Below are 5,806 nucleotides of genomic sequence, written 5' to 3'. Positions count from 1 at the left end.
GCCCCATAATTCTACCCTTTCTTGCCGATTGTGTTTTCTTTGTCTTCCACACAATATTTTCACTTCAACCTTTGGCTCCAATATGTTCCTAAGATGATGTGGCTAACTACTATGGTCTTTTTTTTTTCCTATGATTTTGGGATTAAGCAATTAGGCCATGGGTGGTAACCCAATTTGCCTGCCCTTAGTAGGGACCTGGGAAGTGGGCAACATGCCTATTAGCCAGGCATTAGGTGTCTGGAATAAGAATGAGGCAAGGGGCACTGGGTGTATGCAAAGTTCAGAGCACTGGAGTGCAAAACAGCAAGGAGCTGAGAGGTGGCAGAAGATGCACATGGAGCAGTTCCTGGCCACTGCAGAGGATTCCCAGATAGGGGACAGTGGATTCAATTGTTGGCTCCAGGGAAACATTGAGGACCAAAGAAAAATCATCCATGTGAACGGTGGGTAAAGCTCTTAACAGAAACATAAACAACCCAGTATACACAGATGGTCCTCAACTAAGAATGGCTCGATTTACTATTTTTTGACAATATGATGGTGGTGGCTAAGCATCCAGTAGAAAGCATATCTCAAGATTTTGATTTTGGATCTTTTCCTGGGCCAGTGATATGTAATTTTATGCTATCTTAAGATGCTGGGCAGTGAGAATCAGATGCCTCTCCAGTCAGGAGCTGGACTAGGAACAACCGATATTTTGAGCCCTGTTGATTGCTCTCTTATCATGTTCAGTGAGGTAGTTGTATCAAATGTATTTTTGACCAACAACATAATGCATTTTTGACTTATAATATTTTCAACTTATGGTGGGTTCATCATACAGTTGAGGAGAAACTGAACATTACATGGGTAGATATTAAATTCCACAGTAAAGAAAAACACCGTATATTCTTAACAAAAAAGTATAATTACAGGAAGTCTATCATGTGATCATTTTGAAGTGAAGAAAGGCCTTTAGTAATTACGAGTAGACAATAGATGTACAATGGAACCACACACACACACACACACAAATAGTAATAACCTACATGTCTTGACCTTGCACTATAGATGTTGGAGGTTGGGTGTCAACTGAATAATTTTTATCTGGAACCTTCAAGAAATCCACCTAGAAGGGTGCCGAGGGACGCTGTTCACAGGGGTCTTGTTGGAGGAAGTAAGTCTATGAAACCACCTGTGGGAGATGCAAAAGAAGCTGCTGTCCATTGGGAATTGCTGGCCTCCATGCACTGCAGGGACACCCGCCTTGAGAGTTCGCCCAGCCAGGCATTGCATGAGCCCTGGAGAGTATGCTGGAACCTGGGATTTGACCCTTCCTCCCTCCCGCAGCGTCTCGCTGGCGCCCCCTACTGACATAACATCATAGCGCTAACTGGCGAAAGATTGAAAGGGCTTTGATCCATTTTTTTTTTAAATATATTTTCTTTATCAGGTGTGGAAGAGGGAACTTGAAGTTGCCAGGCGTTGAATAGTTCAAGCATCTCATCTACAGGCTCACTCCTCAGCGAATCTCTTTTCACTGTTTTCGGTTTTAGATTTCTCTTGTGGGTACTTATTAATAGGATAATAGAGTTCTATATCAATTATAGACAGGGTCCATTCTGAGAAACGTGTCATTATAGGATTACATCCTTTTTTCATTTATTTATTTGTAATGCTGAGGATTGAAGCCAGGGCCTTTCACTTAGTAAGTAACCACTCCACCCTTGAACATACAGCAACGCCATGTCATCCTCTTGTGAATGTCAGAGTGGAGTTACACAAACCAAGATGGCTCTGATGTCACTGGACGATATGATCATATGGGACCATGGTAGTACTTTCAGTCCATATGGACTTAAGGGTCATTGTGCAGCATATGAATGTACTTGTGAGTCTTGATATCTCAGCTTGAAACCCTCAAGTTTCAAATTTTCAATTCTGAAAATATGTCAATGAAGCTGACAGAGGTACATTGAAATCTGTTTCAAATCATAACCTGAAAGCTTTATATCTTAATATGTATTTTCCAAACATTCTAATCATTCCTCAACTGCTTTTAGAACTCTAAAAGCATAGTACATATTTGAAAATGACCAATGTATATTTGTTGCTTTGTTTTTATGTGTGTTTACATATATATATATATATGTGTGTGTGTGTGTGTGTGTGTGTGTGTGTGTGTCTGTGTGTCTGTGTGTCTGTGTGTGTGTTTGTGTGTTTTATGTATCCTATATATAGGATGACAGATACAATGAGTTAAGTATCATCTGCTAATACCTTAGTATTAAAAAAGGTGATTTATTCTACCATCCCCTTCTATCCCAATTCTTCCTAATTATGGTTGCAGTGACTTATAAACTTCTTTATTTTTCACATCATGTCTGTGCATACCACCTAAGCTGAAAAATCCCAGCATCTCTGATCTTTCTTTCCCTTCTTCTCTCCCCACCAGCATACCCAACTTTTCTCAGGTATGATGTCATTTTTCCATTTCTACTATTATATTCTGTTTATTTACTATAATTGACCATCTGTACTGTATGTAGTAGTTGCTCCTAAGAACCCAAATCCAGTGAACTGAATTTTTGATGTAATCATTGTATGTTATTTATTGGAAGCATTTGAAAACATGACAGCATACATAAAAGCAGATAAGAAAACATTACATAAGAATCGTGCATTTCTTGTGGCCTTATTTTCCATAGAATACATGGACTTTTAGAAATGTCAATGTTACAGTGAGTGATGGGATGGGGATATCTCAAATCTAATCCTAATGAAGTGATTTCAATACAATGCCATAAGTAAACAATTATTATCATTGTTTTTTTCTTAATAGATTTTGGATTAATCTTAGAGGTGCTTATTAGCTGTCTACAGAAAGGTATTAAGTCAAGCAATGTGGAGATTCTCATGCTTTCTTCTAATTCTGCACCATTGTCTCTGTTTATAGAAATATACTCACATTTTTAGTTTTGGTTTATATTTTTAAAAAAGATTGTGGTTTTCACATATTATTTTAAAAATCTTTTCATTTGAAATTATTTTTATTTGATAGATGAATTACAAAGATAGCACAGGAGGTTCATGTATGGTATTTACCCAGATCCCTGAAAGTGTGACTATAACACACTTACAAAAATGAAGAACCGACATTGGTACAATAATAATAAGTAAACTATAGACTTTATTTAGTTTTCCGAAGTTTTTTCACTGATGTTCTTTTTCTGTTCTAGGATCCAATCCTGATTGCTTTCTGGGGTTATCCTTTATGGTGTAGAGGCCTATGGATCTTAAAAAAATGGCGGGGGTTATGTATGTGCCATCCTGGTGCCATTTAGTACATTTCTGACACTTGTAGAACACCATCATGGTCAACTCCTCTCCCATCCCTACACCCTGGCAACTAATACTATGTTAATAACCTCTATAGTCTGCTTTTATACAGTCTGGCTAATCATCTCTCAGAATGCCCTATAAATGGAACCATAGAATACATAGTCATTAAGTCTGGTTTCCTTCATTTAATAAAATGTATTGGATATTTATCCTTGTCGTTGCATCAATCAGTTGTTTGTTCCTCTGTATTGTTTTTTTTTCTTCTAAAGAGAGAGTGAGAGAGGAGAGAGAGAGAGAGAGAATTTCTTCAATATTTATTTTTTAGTTTTCAGCAGACACAACATCTTTGTTTGTATGTGGTGCTGAGGATCGAACCCGGGCTGCACGCATGCCAGGTGAGCGCACTACCACTTGAGCCACATCCCCAGCCCTGTTCCTCTGTATTGTTGAGTATGATTCTGTCTTAAAGATGGGGACAACAGGGTTATGCACAAGTCTGTTGAAAACTTCTGACTTATTTCCCATTTTTTTGTTTATCAGGAGCAAAGCTACTTTTAACATCCAGGTAAAGGTTTTGGTGTGGATATAAGTTTTTAATTCATTTGGATAAGTAACTAGGACTAATAGTGTTGAATTTGATAGTATGTCTAAGTTTATGGGAAGCCACCATGCTATTTTCCCAAGTGGCGTGGATGGCACTTGCATTCCTCCCAGCCTTGAGTGACAGATTTGGTGCTTTGCATGGGATGCCTCAGCTTGCTATTACTTCTGTAGAAATCAGCTTATTTTATTTTTCTAATGGGTGTGCAATGGTATTGGATTGCTGATTTAACTCCTCTTTCCTTAATGATTAATGATGCTGAATATCTTTTCATAAGCTTGTAGGCTGTCCACGTACCTTTTTTAGTGAAATGTCTGTTCAGAATCTTGACTTTTAAAAATTGCTTTGTGACAGAAGATGATTTCTACTGCCCGGTCTGTCAGGAGGTGCTCAAAACGCCCGTGCGGACTGCGGCCTGTCAGCACGTTTTCTGTAGAAAATGTTTCCTGACTGCAATGAGAGAAAGTGGAATACATTGTCCCCTGTGTCGTGGAAATGTGACTAGAAGAGAAAGAGCGTGTCCAGAACGGGCCTTAGATCTTGAAAATATCATGAGGAAGTTTTCTGGTAGCTGTAGATGCTGTGCAAAACAGATTAAATTCTATCGTATGAGACATCATTATAAATCTTGTAAGAAGTATCAGGATGAATATGGTGTTTCTTCTATTATTCCAAACTTTCAGATATCTCAAGATTCAGTAGGGAATAGTAATAGGAGTGAAACATCCACATCTGATAACACAGAAACTTACCAAGAGAATACAAGTTCTGGGAATCCCACCTTTAAGTGTCCCTTGTGTCAAGAGTCAAATTTTACTAGACAGCGTTTACTTGATCACTGTAACAGTAACCACCTATTTCAGATAGTTCCTGTGACATGTCCTATTTGTGTGTCTCTTCCTTGGGGAGATCCTAGCCAGATTACTAGAAATTTCGTTAGTCATCTAAATCAAAGACATCAGTTTGATTATGGAGAATTTGTGAATCTTCAGCTAGATGAGGAAACCCAATATCAAACTGCTGTTGAAGAATCTTTTCAAGTAAACATCTGAAGCCTGTAGACATCTCTACATCTTTGTACCTGCAAGTGCCATCTTTAAGGGGAAAACTACACGAAGTCACCGTTTCAGTAACTTGATGTGTATATTAATAAAAGTAATTCAGTCTATTGTTTTAAATTTTTTAATTGAAAAATAAAGGTTGGGCCACCTAAAAACTTCATCTTCTTGACAAGTTAAAAAATGAAAGTTATGACATTACTTTAAAAGCATAAAAAGGATTATATCTCAGTAATGTAGTGAAAAGGGAATCCCTGTTGTACTCTTATCTTTTTTTATATTACATATTTTTGAATTTTTCATTTTTATTATGTTGCTTTTGAAATTTGGTGCAGTTTTTCCTATTTATTGTACACAGGTATCACACAGTAGCAAATTCTGAAAGACGTGATTGATATAAATGTAACAAATCTGAGCCAGTTGTCAGAGTTGCAGAATGAAAACTTGAAGTGCTAAATGGAAGAATCCAAAGGAAATTTTTTAAACGCAGATTATAGCTGAAGTATTCAACTATAAGAAAATTGTATTTATATAACATTTAGTATTTTTGAAAACTAGTGAGATTTCTTTAATAATTTTAACTCTTTAAAAGTTCATTGCAAAGACATTTCCTTTTTGCTATTAGAAGGAAATATCAAGAAAAAAATTTATTTCTTTGGGGCAATTGGTAATTCAATCTTGTTTGTTTGACCAATTTGTAAGCTGAAATACCAAGCTGAATAACAATTGTTTTGCCACAGGATTTTCAATAGCCAGTGTTTCTCATTAGCTGAGATGAAACTTACTAGAAACTTTCAGTTGGTGATATATTCTACAGATATACTTA

General features: G+C 36.9%; 1 pseudogene; it reads left to right on the top strand.

Moving 5' to 3' along the window:
* The first annotated feature begins 211 nt into the window (after window positions 1-211).
* LOC144249605 (E3 ubiquitin-protein ligase RNF138 pseudogene) lies at window positions 212-5,122 on the top strand (annotated as a pseudogene).
* The last annotated feature ends 684 nt before the right edge of the window (window positions 5,123-5,806 follow it).

The sequence above is a fragment of the Urocitellus parryii genome, chromosome 12 (assembly GCF_045843805.1).
Source record: "Urocitellus parryii isolate mUroPar1 chromosome 12, mUroPar1.hap1, whole genome shotgun sequence".
Taxonomy (NCBI): domain Eukaryota; kingdom Metazoa; phylum Chordata; class Mammalia; order Rodentia; family Sciuridae; genus Urocitellus; species Urocitellus parryii.
This window is presented reverse-complemented; position numbering and strand designations above follow the sequence as displayed.